This window comes from Halichoerus grypus, chromosome 7 (genome assembly GCF_964656455.1).
Source record: "Halichoerus grypus chromosome 7, mHalGry1.hap1.1, whole genome shotgun sequence".
NCBI lineage: Eukaryota > Metazoa > Chordata > Mammalia > Carnivora > Phocidae > Halichoerus > Halichoerus grypus.
This window is the reverse complement of record NC_135718.1, coordinates 151,462,898-151,475,175: the sequence shown is the minus strand read 5'-3', so window position 1 is coordinate 151,475,175 and position 12,278 is coordinate 151,462,898. Positions and strand designations below refer to the sequence as shown.

Sequence of the window (12,278 nt, the reverse complement as noted above, 5' to 3'; positions counted from 1 at the left end):
AACTGAGCCACCTTTCCAGACAGGTCTCAATCTCCTTTCGTCCTCATGGCTCCTGGTTCCATGTACAGAGAGCCACCCCTGACCCTCACACAGGGGAGTCTAAGGGGGCCCACCATCACCTGGGAGGGAGTCTCCCTGTCCACCCCCCATCATTCCACTTATTCCTATCCACCTCCCCCATTTGAAGACAAGAATGGGGCAGGGGTGGCATGAATACACAACCTAGACACGTGCAGGTTCTAGATGTATTTAGAACTAGACTCAGAAGTGGCTGCCCCCCATCCTCCCTCTTGCAATGGCTGACAGCCCAAGTGTAGTGGGGCGGGGCGGGGAGGGCTGATGTTGTGCTTCCGGCAGCCCTCGCTCTCCAACAGGGGACATGTGAAGGGACATCTGGAGGCCGAAGCACACACCAGAGCATAAGAGCTGGGGGGGGGGGGGTGCTCCTGCATGAAGAAGACGGATGCATGAGGTGGCTTAAGCAGAATCTGGCTGCCAGAGGGGCAGCCTTCGAGGGAGTGGGGGGGTTGAGGAGAAGGGTCCTGTGCAATTCTGACGGAAGGGAAACATCGTGGCGATCAATGTTCAAGGACCCTTGCAGAAGAGCCAACCAGTATCAGCGCCACCGTCCATCTAAGGGACTAGCTGCTGCCGTGACCCTGTCCACCGCCCCAGGTCTTGGGGTCCTGGTGGGCCCTCCATCTCTTCCCTTCTTGGACTGCCTGCTCCAGGCTTCCAAAAGATGCCTAGGGCCAGAACAGCGGGGCGGCCTGGACATCCCTGCAGATCCTTCCTCAGACAGAGGGTATCAGCAGGCAAGGTCAGAGCCAGGCATCACCAAAGGCTTGGAATCAACAGGGATCTCAAACTCCAAAGCCTAGCTACGGAGGTCCCGGGGTTTCTCTCTCTAGCCATGCAGAATCCGTGACAGGAGTGGGGCCAGCGTGAGGGCAGGGAATGAAAGGAGGTAGGCTCACCCTGCCTGGAAACAGTGGAAGGGTCAAGGTGACTTTCGGAGGTTCTTTCTAGACCCAGAGTCCCTTGGAAGGTCCCTGGGCCGGCTGTCCTGCCTACTCCCTGCCCTACCACTCCCCCAGCTCCTTCCCAGGGAGGGTGGGTACCAGACGGCTCTGTTAAAACTCCACGTGGGGGCGGGTCACCTAGTGAAGCCGAGAGACAGATGGTAACCCCCCCACCCACCCCAGGAGAAAACATACACCTAGAGGCCACACACCTCCCTTCCAGTCCTAGTCTTTTGTCACCCCTCAGGGCCTTTCTGTAAAATAGGCCGTGACATGGGGCGCCTGGGTGGCTCAGTCGTTAAGCGTCTGCCTTCGGCTCAGGTCATGATCCCAGGGTCCTGGGATCAAGCCCCACATCGGGCTCCTGGCTCAGCAGGGAGCTTGCTTCTCCCTCTGCCTCTCTCCCTGCTCATGTTCTCTCTCTGTGTGTCTCAAATGAATAAATAAAATCTTAAAAAAAAAAATTTCTTTAAAAAAAAAACCAAAACAGGCCGTGACAGGCTATGACACAGGGTGCACTGGGCAGATGAAGGGACAAGGGGCAGCCACACTGGGCCTGTGCCGGGCAGGCTGGCTTCCATCATCCTGCAGAGCACCCCGTCCCCCCGCGTGCCTGGCTCAGCTGTGGGCCGGGGGTGCTGGCCACTGAAACCCCGAGGTGGGGTGAGGCGGGAGCGGTGCTCAAGCGCTCAGCGGCGGAGGCCGTGCCCATGGTTAACGTGTAAGCGGTCCGGTCTGGGGCAGCGGGACATTACCCGCCCCAGGGCTACATTCTTGAGGTCACAACAAGTGCAAACTTGTTATAACCTGTGTTGGAGCAGCAGGGGGCAGCGAGGGCAAGGGGGGTGGAGGCTTGGAGCCGCCAGCGGCCAGCCGAGGGGTGCCCAGGGGAGGCGCGGGGTGGGGCCCGGCGCGGCCGTGCAGGTGCATATGCTCGCGGACGGCGGGAGGACTGCGGGTCCGGGCCGCGGCTTGGCCTGCCGTGTCTGAGCACATCCGCCGCAGCGTGCGTGTGGGGTCCGTGTGGGTGGTTGCACAGGTGAGCGCGTGCCTGTGTGTCTGCATATATGAGCCCGTGGAGGAGGAGCAGAAGTGGCAGCCACGGGCCCAGGCCGGGCATGTGGAACGGAGGAGTGGGCGCTGTGAGCGCCCCTTCCCCTTCGCTGGCCTCGCGGAACCTGCATTCCAGCTCCATCCACAGACGGCACCCCCATCCCCACCCCCTGTGAGCTGGGGCCTCTCCCCACCAGTGCCCATCTCCCCAGCCTGCCCTGGGAGTGGGGGGGGTCACCTCCTGGCCCCGGGCCCACTCCCCCACACTCTCTTGGCCCTCCGGACACTGGGGCGGGTCAGGGTGGGGGCGGGGGGAGGCTTTGAAAGCAGGTGACTGTTTGGGGGAACTCAGGGACAGAGCCCCCATTGTGCCCGCCCCAGAGCCGCCTCAATGGAGCTCTCTGGCACAAAGGGGCTTTGACAATGGGCAGGCCATTAGTATGCAGAGCCAGCCCCTCAACCCTCTCCCTGTCCCACAGCCCAGAGGAGGGAGCCGGGGCTGCCGGCCCTGCGGCCCTGCCTGTGGAGGCAGGGGGGTGGGGCAGGGCTGAGACTGGAGAGATCTTAGCCCATAGGGGCTCCCCTAGGGAGACAGCAGAGGGAGACTAGCCTAGGGCCCCCAGACCAGCCCCTGGCCACAAAGACCCTGGCAAGTGGAAAAAGCCACAGGGACTGGTAACGATGGGGGAAGGCAGGCTGTGGGGACCAGGCCGGGGCCTGGAAAGAAGCAGGTGGACAGTCTGAGCCCACCCACTTTTTGCCTCAGCTTAACCATCCATTGCAGGGAATTGTGTGGGCAGGGGAGGAGAACGGAACAACGGACAGCTAGGTCTCAAACCTAAGCCCGCCAGGTCTCTTGGGGGCTGCAGGTGGGATCTGAACCACCACGGGATGCAAAATTAGAGTGTGCTCAGGGTCTGGGGCATCCGGGGTATCTGGGCTTCTGACGAAGGTGGTGCCCGCAGCCCGGCTCACGGGCCTATGGCTGAAGGGCCAAAGAGCCAGGACTAGCTCACCTGCAGGGTGTGGGGAAGAGGCTTCTCTCCTCCTGCCCAGTGGACCCCAGCACCCCCCACCACCCACCACTCGCTGGGCGCCAGGTACTGCCCCAGGGCACCGCGGCTCAGCGGGCAGGGTGGGGTGGCCAGGGCAGGGGCTGAGGAGGCCGGGACCCGGGAAGGGGCTGCGGGCAGCGAGCAGGGAAGAGGCGCCCCGTGAGAAGCAGTGTTGCCCAATCAAGACTTTCTCTGCCCCGTGCCAGAAACCCCCAGCGAGGGCTGAGGCCACTTTACAGAACTGCCCCCCACGAGGCAGGACAGAGGGATCTTCTGGGCTTAGGCACCTCTTCTCGGGCTCCCTTCCTCCACTTCTCAGTTGTTTGATGGCAGGAGGTCCTCCCTGCAATCTGCCCTCAAGGCTTCCTGCTGTACCGGCCTGGGCCCTGGATGGCTCGCTTGCTTCCTTCTCCCTGTCAGGACTTTGGTTCTGCACCCCACCCCCGCTCCCAGAAGAGTCCGGTCGGGGGGACGTAGGGCTAGCAGTTAGAGCTCCTGGGTTCAGGGCCAGCAATCCTATTAACCTTCCCAGGACCCGGCACAGGTCCCTTTCCCACCCTGGGCTGGGAGCCCCCCTCAGCTACGCGAGAAGGGCCGCCTGCGCCGCCTCACACCTTCGGGGCCCCGGGGATTCAGGGGCAAGGCTGTGGGAGTGAGTAAGAGCTCACGTTATGTAGCCCCGCTCTAAGCCCTTTTCTAGAATTATGTCAGGTAATTTTCAACAACTCTAAAAAAAGTAGGCACTTTCTTAAAGCCCCATTTTATAGATGAGAAAACAGAGATGTGGATGATTTGCCCAAGGTCACATAGCTAGGGAGCATAGAACTGGGCCCCACAGGCTAAACCACCCCATCCTGCCCCCCGCACCCCCCCACCCCCTGAGTGAGCACGCTTAGCGGAGCCTGGGCAGCCGACGGAGATCAGCCAGGACACTCTGCTTGCCCGGGGGTTTTTTGAAACTGTTTTCTCAAGTTCCTCTAGACTAGCCATTCTCAAAGTGCGGTCCAGGGACCCGGGGGTTCCTGAGACTCTCTCAGAGGCTCTGTGAGGTCAAAATTGTCTTCATAACAATGCTAAATGTTATTTGCTTCCTTCGCTCTCATTGTCTCATGAGTGTCCAGTGGAGTTTTCCAGAAGCTAGGTGACACATGATATGGCAACAAATTGAATGCAGAAGCAGATACGAGGCATCATCTGTCTGCCGTGCAGACACACGTTCAAAAGATCTGTCAAAACGTGAGACACCGCCACTCTTCTCACAAAACTTTTTGTTTCTTTGTTTTTCTATTTTTCATTAAAAAGACATCATTTATGTGGACATGCGATGGGTTTGGGGTTGCTTTTAAAGGAACTAATAAATATTTTAAGCCTCCTCAGTCTTCATTTCTAACACACCAATAGATGTACCCCAAGAAACCAAAGCTCTCTGAAGCCTGCAGTAATTTTTAAGAGTGAAAAGGGGTCCTGAGATGAAGAGGCTTGGGAAGCAGTGCCCTGGACGCCATCAGACTCTCTCTCTCCTCTTGCCAGTTGTCTGTGCCCTTGTTCATCAGAGGGCCAACCGGGGAGGGTTAGACGTGGGAAGAAGGTATGTGCCTGGGTCTCCCGTTTGGGACGAGGGTGGAGGATGGAGCTCAGGGACAGTCCCAGGGAGAATGCAACGCTAAGAGGTCAGGCCTGTGCCCCCCTCCAGGAGGTGTCCCCACAGGTCTGCCAGCCTACAAGCCCCTGCCCAGAGGTGTGCTCAAGACAACAGGGTGCACCAGGCTGGGCTCTGACCTTCGCCCTTTCTCCACCCTGGAGGCCGGCCAACAAGCCCGGCATCAGGCGGGGGCAGACCTCCCTGGTGAGAAGAGAAAGTCTCAGTGGATCCCCACATGCGTTTTTGTGTTTGGGCCAAATGTGCTTAAAGGACTGGAAATGGGGGTTCTGGGGTCTGCTGCTTAAAATCTTAGGGTTAAGCCGTCTCCACAGATGGGCCCGTTGGCAGAGGGGGGCTTTTCTTGAAGTTCCCTAGAGAGTTGAATAATAGGGTCTTACATACATACATCCCACTCCCAGACACTCATAAACCTCTAACGTCAGGGTCCTCCCCCCAGAATTAGCATCCAGGAAGGTTTCCTACCTAGAGTCAAGCTGGTCGGAGGGCACTCTGTTCCTAGGAGCTGAGGGGTCCAGGGAGGGAAGAGATGCCTTTGCTTCAGGGGGTTGGAAATGTGCAGGGGTGCCGGGGCACAGCCCCATCCCAGAGGAGCCCCCGTGTAATGAAGGAGACAGAACGTCCCCTCCCAACATTACCATTGCGTTGAGCATCTGGGCAAAGTAACAGACACAGGGACAAAGGACAAGCAGAATGCTGAGGAACAAGGGGTACAAGATGACAGGGCAGCTGGGGAAATGGGGACGGGGATGTGTGGGAGGGGTGGACCCTGGAATGGGAAGGCCCCTGTGAGGGCCCAGAGGGAAAGAAGAGGTGTAGCTCAGGGACTGCCAGTGGACTCACCCGCCCCCCAGAACAAGGTCTGAAGAGGGCAGTCCCAAAAGGTAGGTTGCTGGAGGGGGGGTGAGGAAAGGCTTCTATAAAGTATCTTGAAGACCGTGATTGGGAGTTTCCATGAACAGGGATGTCTGGGTAGGAAAGGGACAAGATGGAATGGGTGCTTCGTGGTGATAGTTCTAGTGGAGGGAACAGTAAAGGGAGGGAGCCAAGGAGAGAGAGGGGCTGGAGTCAGGGAGGCCATTAGGGAGGCTGCTGTGGGCACCCAGGCTGCCCGGGGGACAGAGGAAGGGGCGGGCACATAAGCCTGAGAGGAAGGGAACGTGGGTGCAAGAGGGACAGGCAGGGTCACGCGGGATGGGGGAGATGTGGGGTGGGGGCAGAGAAGCTGGGTTCGGGCTGGAAGGGAGAAGTTGCTCCCGACGGGCACACAGACTGTTTTAGGGAAGCGCAACAGCTCAGTTCACACTTCTTGGACCTCAGTTAAAGACGGAACACATCCGCCCAGTGCAAACAGGGAAAGGAGCCACGGGTGAGGAGACCCAGCCCACACGATGGCCCATCTGTGGGAATGAAGACAGGAATCCTCCCGCCTTCCCAAACTCTGGAAGGGTGGAGGTACCGAAGCCCGGACTTGATGGCCGGACCGCAGAAGAACCAGGGAGTGGGCAAGGCCCAGGAGCCAGGAAGGGTGGAGGTACCGAAGCCCGGACTTGATGGCCGGACCGCAGAAGAACCAGGGGGTGGGCAAGGCCCGGGAGCCAGGAGAGCCCACAGAGTCGGCTCAGAGAGGGGGGCCCCACAGCAGCAAGCGCGCTTTTTAGGAGCCAAGCATCCCAGGCCCTTCACGAAGTCTGACTCTTTTAATCCCCAACTATGATCGGCCCCATGGTAAGGACGAGGAGCCTGGGGGGGGGGGGGGGCTGCAAAGTGGCGGAGGCAGGACTGAAGGCCAGCAAGTCTGACTGCAAGGCGGTGCTCTTCATGGCTCCACCGCGGCCTCCCAGGCAGGGTCCGAGCAGGAAGGAGCCCGGGGACAGTGTGTCCGAGTGGCCGGCCTTCCAGGAGCCCCCCCGCCCCCGACAGCTGCCGGGTCATCCCTGTGCCGATTGCTGATCGGAGCTTCCCAGCTCCCCTCAGAAGCCTTAATGATGGGCTTGGGGGCTTAGGAGTTTGGTTTTTTTGCTCCAGAGGTGGTCTCCTGTTCTTTCCCAATCTCCATTTCAGATTTCTTTCCTTTAGCGGGATGTGCTTCCTGAAGTCTAACCTAAGTCCTTCCAGCTGCAGCGCCACCCCTGTCCCGGGCCTTCTGCCCCTGGAAGCAGAACAGAATGGCCTTACGCTTTGACATGAGGTCTTGAGAGACCAGAAATGCTCCTGCCCCGCTCTCAGCCCCTGCTTCTCCCGGCCACACCGGTCGGTTCCTACTTCTCCTCACATTCCAGAGCCAGCCTCTCCTTTCTCCCCACCGCCTCAAATCCAGAAGCTGGCAGACACCCACGGGAGAGTTTTTCCCACAATCCCTTTCTCTTTGCCCTTTCAAGGTTCTGGTGGGGGAGGAGGTGAAGAGGGGCTGCACTGTGGTCACACACGGCAGCAACACGCATGTGAAACCGGGATGAAGGAAGAAAAGCACTGAACTCAGCCTGTGGGAGAGACGGGGGGACGGGGCAAACTCACGCACGAAGCTCAGAGTCCAGGAGCCGCCCCCCCCGACTACCCTTCACTGGGCACTAAACACTTGGAGTCCAAATCTGCCTGCTCTCCATCCTTCTGCGGTTCCATCTCAGTGGCCTCTCTGCCCCTTCCAGGGCCTCACCACGACCCCGGACAGCTTGGCCTCAGCCTGGACAGTGGCACTGACCAGTCAGGCAAGAGAAGAATCTAGGCCGGAAAGGGGAGGGAGAGTGGAAGTTTTTTCCTTCCGTCCTACATAACCCTTGGCAGGAAAGTTGGGGGCGCCATTGCCCAATGCCTCTTTCTCTCCCCACCAACGCCAGGGGGCTCAGCCTATCTTCCACGTGGTGTGCAGAAACCAAGCATCCTGCCAGGAGGCCCAAGAGGCCTTTTCTCCTCTGAGGAAGTGGGTCTTTCTGTATGACTCACCCCAGGGCCCTAAACCTCTCATCCCACCAGTCCCAGGATGACCCCAGAGGACGCCGTCTGAGCCCACCCAGATCCCAGTGTCCCAGCCTCTTCAGTCCCTAGGGAGGACAAGGGAAGGAGGCCCCTGGGTCTTCTGCCAGGCCCTTCCCTTCTAGCCCCAGCCAGAGAAGCGGGAGCTATAAACGAGCTCGTGAGTGGAGGTGCAGGGAGGGGCAACACGCACCATTCCGTGGGGCACAGGGAAGAGGTGGGGAATGCCAGTGGGCAGCCAACTAACCCTCCCATGCAGACATGAGTGACCGTAGCCCAGATGTTGGGAAGATAGGGTTTTTTTTCTTCTCGGGGTAGGGGGCAGCAGTGGGATTCTGCATTAGAACCACAGAAGGAACGGGCCCATAACCCTGCCCACCCCCACCCCTCCATTCCGTGGAGTCATTGCCATTTGATACCCACTGAGACAAGTTGGCTGCTCCGGCTCCGGCTGGGGGGGGGTGGGGGTGGGGGACAGCTCAGAAAACAGCAGCTCCTTTCAGGACCCAGGCTGGCAAGGGCTTGGGGAGGCTGGACTGGCCCAGATCACCCCCCAACACCCCCTCTCTCCCTCCCTCGCCACCACCACCAAAGGACAGAGGGGCGGGGAAAAGGGAGTTGGCACTGCCCGGGCCATGCCTATTCCCCCACAGAGCAGCCCTGGCCCCTCTCCCTGGCATGATGCCGTCCCTCCCCCTCCCTCACTTCCTGCTCCCTGAGGAACTAGCTAGGAGCCAGGACACCTGCTTCCTTCTACACGGAGCCCCCCATACCCAGCCTACACCCTGAGGAGGCAGACCCTACCCCTCGGCCCAGGATGGTGCCCACCATTGTGAGAACATGTTCAGAAAGTCCTAGAGATTAGGGAGAGGTTTGGAGACGGAACCCAGTGGAACTCAGTAGCCACCGCTGCCCCTCCTCAGGCTGATTTCTTGACCCTCCAGGCCCTGCTGAGCACCCCTAAACAAATGGCCCTCCGTCTCCTTCTTCCTCCTGCCTGGAACTCCCTAAAGCAGTCCCCGTGGGGAAAAAAGGTCAAACACCACAGCCAAGAAAGACTGGCCAAAAATTTTTTAGCTAGAATTTGTGTGGATAAGCAACATAATCAGGCTTTGAGCTTTGGCCTCCTTTTGGGTCCAGATTTGTACCCTGGCTTCTCCGCCACCCCCACTTCCCATCTGCCTCACTCTGGGGTGCTTTGGTAATAGGAATGAAATCTTAAGTGACCAGAGGCCCGACTCCCACCTTGTCCCAGTTTTGTCCTTCTACCCATTCTACCCATCCCAGGACTCAGCTCTCTGCCCCCAAATCAGGAAGCTCCAACACTCGTCTCTCTCCTAAGGCTGCTGCCCTTGGTCAGTTGCTGGCGGGAAGAAGGAGCAGGATGGGGAAGTCATCTCCACCTGGCCTTGTACTCCAGTAGGAGCTGCCCTGCTGTGCTCTTCCTAGGGATCTTCCTGACACAGCTGGGAGGACAGGGGCGAGAAGTGGGGAGGGGGAGCTCAAAGAGCCAGGCAAGTGGGAGTGGAGGGAAGGGGCGGGGTGGGCAGGGGTCCCAGGCACACCAGGCTCTCGGGGCTTCCTAATCCAAGCTGTATGTGTCTTTCTTCCCTTGTGTGAACTTGTGATCAATGGGTGTCACTATGGGAGTGTCACTGTGTGGGGAGGGGGGACGGGGCTGGCCTGGGAGTGGGAGTAACCTGATGATCCTGGGAAGAGGGGGCGCTGTCTGGGGTGCCCGTGTGGGGGATGCGGTGGTCACTGTATTCCTTGAGAAGGCTGTGATGAGATGCCAGGCCTGCCTCCAGGAAAGCCCCTTCCTCAGCTTAATGCGCGTGAGGTGACCAGCTTGGGTAAAGTTTCCTCCTCCGGGAGTCCTTCCCAGGAGGGTCCGTTTGGGGTAGCCAGAGGTGGGAGGCTGGGGAACAAGCTTGTACCAATGAGGCCAGACACGGTAAGGACCGAAGGGCTAGGGGGCCCGATATCTCTGGGAGTGAGGTGGACAGGGGCCGGCCGGGGGGGCAGCACTCCTCCATCACGGCCAGGGGGCTTACCTTGGGTCCGGGGTGGAGTGGCCCCTCGGATGCGCAGTGGGACGGCCGGCCAGACAGACCGACGGGGCGGGCACGAGCGAGGAACCGAGCTGAGCGACGGGCAGAGCCGGGACTCTTAAACCCGGAGCTGGGATCAGATAAGGGCTGGTCCGGGGGCCAGGGCCGGGGTCGGGCCGGCCGGGGGCAGAGCTGGGCCGGGCCGGGCCGCCCCCTCCCTCCGCAGCGCCGGAGCCAAACTTTGTGTGAATGGAGGGGCCCGGAGGGGGCCGGCGCGCGGGGGCGGGGGGCTGCGGCAGGGCCAATGGGGACGTGGAGCGCCAGGCCCGGGCTGCCGGGATTGGAGGGGCCGGGCCGGGCGGGCGGGGCGCAGGGGGCGAGGACGCGGAGCCCCAGACGGATGGAGGCGCAGGGCAGAGAGCCGCGCCCGAAGAGCGGGACCCAGACAGACTCCGGGAGGAAGCGGGACGCGAGACGATGGGCGAAGCGATAGGGGCTGCGCTGGCACGATGACAGGGGGGAGAGGAGGAGGCGGCGGTGGCCGTGTCAGCTTCGGGGAGCGGGCGCGGCGCGGCGGGGCGGGCCGGGTTAATGAGCTGGAAACGACCTCGGGACGGCCGGGTGGCCCTATGCGCCGCGCGCAGGGGCGGGCCGCCTGGGCTCCGGGGCTCCGGCGCTCTGTCCCTCAGCACCACTGCCTGGCCGGTCACCGCCCCCTAAGCACTGCGTGCGGTCCCGGCGCCAAGTGCGCGGAACAGCCTCCCCCGTCTGCAGCCGGCTCGGTCCCGGTACGGGAGGGCCGATGGGGCGGGGCGCGCAGCGCAGGTGCGGAGGCGCGGAGGCCGCAGAGAGGGCGAGGTCGCTCTACTTAGGGGGTCCTGGCACGTGTGGGGCCTCTGATAAGGGCCCTGAAGAGTGCTGAGGATTCAGGTCCCGGGAGATGGTGGGGAGGGCGTTTGAGGCAGAGGGACCGGCAGTCACAACGTCCTGGGGTGGGGTGGGGAGACTCAGAAGTACAAGGCTGCGTGGGAAAGAGGCCCACACTGGCCCCCTGGACTAGACAGAACTCAGGTGGTGGTTCTCAACCTTTTCATCCCCAAGGACTTCTTTCAGTATCTGAGTGCGCATTTTGCGAGGTTCTCATCCACAGTCTCCCACCCTTGGCATTTATTAAGGAAAGAATTATTTCCCCATTTTTGTTCACCATCGATATTTAGATATTTAACTACTAATCAGTAACCAGTATTACCATATTGAGTAGATATATATCTTGCAAGAAAACAAAGAAACTTGACATTGTTAGTTTAGTTCTGCCTCTAAAAGCCATAGGATGGGTAAATGTACCTTGCACATAGACCCCCCCTGGGGGAGGGTAGCAGGCCATGGTGGGGGGGACCACAGGCAGAGTGTTTGTGTTGGGGAAAGACCTGGAGTAAAGAGAGAACTATGCCAGTTCAGGGTCAGCTCTGAGTTCCTGGAGGCGAAGGAGGGCCACGGAGGCTCTTGAGCAGAGGACAAAGTCATAGCAGAATTTCAGGAAGATAAATCTGGAGGTGAGCCAGAGGGTTTGAATGAAGGGGAAACCAGACAGCAATCCCAGAATCTTCATCCTCCCTCACCTCATCTTATCTAATCAGTGCATCAACATTGTAAAGCCCCTCGGGCCTGCCCCCCTTCCTCTCTGCCGCATCACTGGGCTGTGGTCCAGGACACTGGGCACCTCTCACCAGGATTCCCAGCAGTTGCCTTCAAACTAGTCTTCCGACCTCCAGTTTCTTCCACTCAAATAATCCTGCAGATCATGAAGTCCTGTGTTTAGGAGTAAACACAATAACGTACATCTCTCTGAAACACAAATCTGACCGTGCCACTTCCCCATGTAAAAGCCTTCAGTGACTGCCCACTGTCTAGAAGGAAAATCCAAATTCCTCTCCATGGAACAGAAGGCCTTCCATGGTCTGGTCCTGGGGCCGTTCCAGCCTCATCCTGCACCACTGGCCTGCACGCCCGAACCTACAGCTGCTCCCTCCTCCAATACGGAAGCTTCAGTCTTCTGTTCTCCTTGTGTCCTTGTTCTTCCTGTGTCTGGTGCGCAGCCTTGATCACTGACATCGCCCCGGCTACCATCTCCGAGTTACACCAAGCCTCTATCTTCAGCCTGAGGCTTTCTCTAGAGCCTCACAGTCCCAGCTGCTGGCAGGGGATTTCCACGTCCGCTGGACAGGCCCCAAACTGAACTCATCATCTTCCTCCCCAAGCCTGGCAATCCTCGTGACTTCTTTATTTCTGTGTTTCTCCTGGTCAAACAGATTTAAAAACGAAGTGATCTCTCCTCTTCACCCTTCCCTCTGCTCTATCCCTTGCCATGTCAACTAAGCCACCAAATCCTGCCAGGTCTCCCTTTGCTGTATTTCTCTTGGATGTCCCTTTCTATTTCAAGGCCACTACCAGAATCAGGAAGGTC

At 59.5% G+C, this 12,278-nt stretch overlaps 1 protein-coding gene across 1 annotated transcript in view; it reads right to left on the bottom strand.

Moving 5' to 3' along the window:
- KCNJ10 (potassium inwardly rectifying channel subfamily J member 10) overlaps positions 1-9,998 on the bottom strand; it is a 28,835-nt gene extending 18,837 nt beyond the window's left edge. The window contains exon 1 of the mRNA XM_036091460.2: positions 9,818-9,998. The gene's annotated coding sequence lies outside the window, so the exon portion shown is untranslated. The remainder of the gene's footprint in view (positions 1-9,817) is intronic.
- Between the last annotated feature and the right edge of the window lie 2,280 nt (positions 9,999-12,278).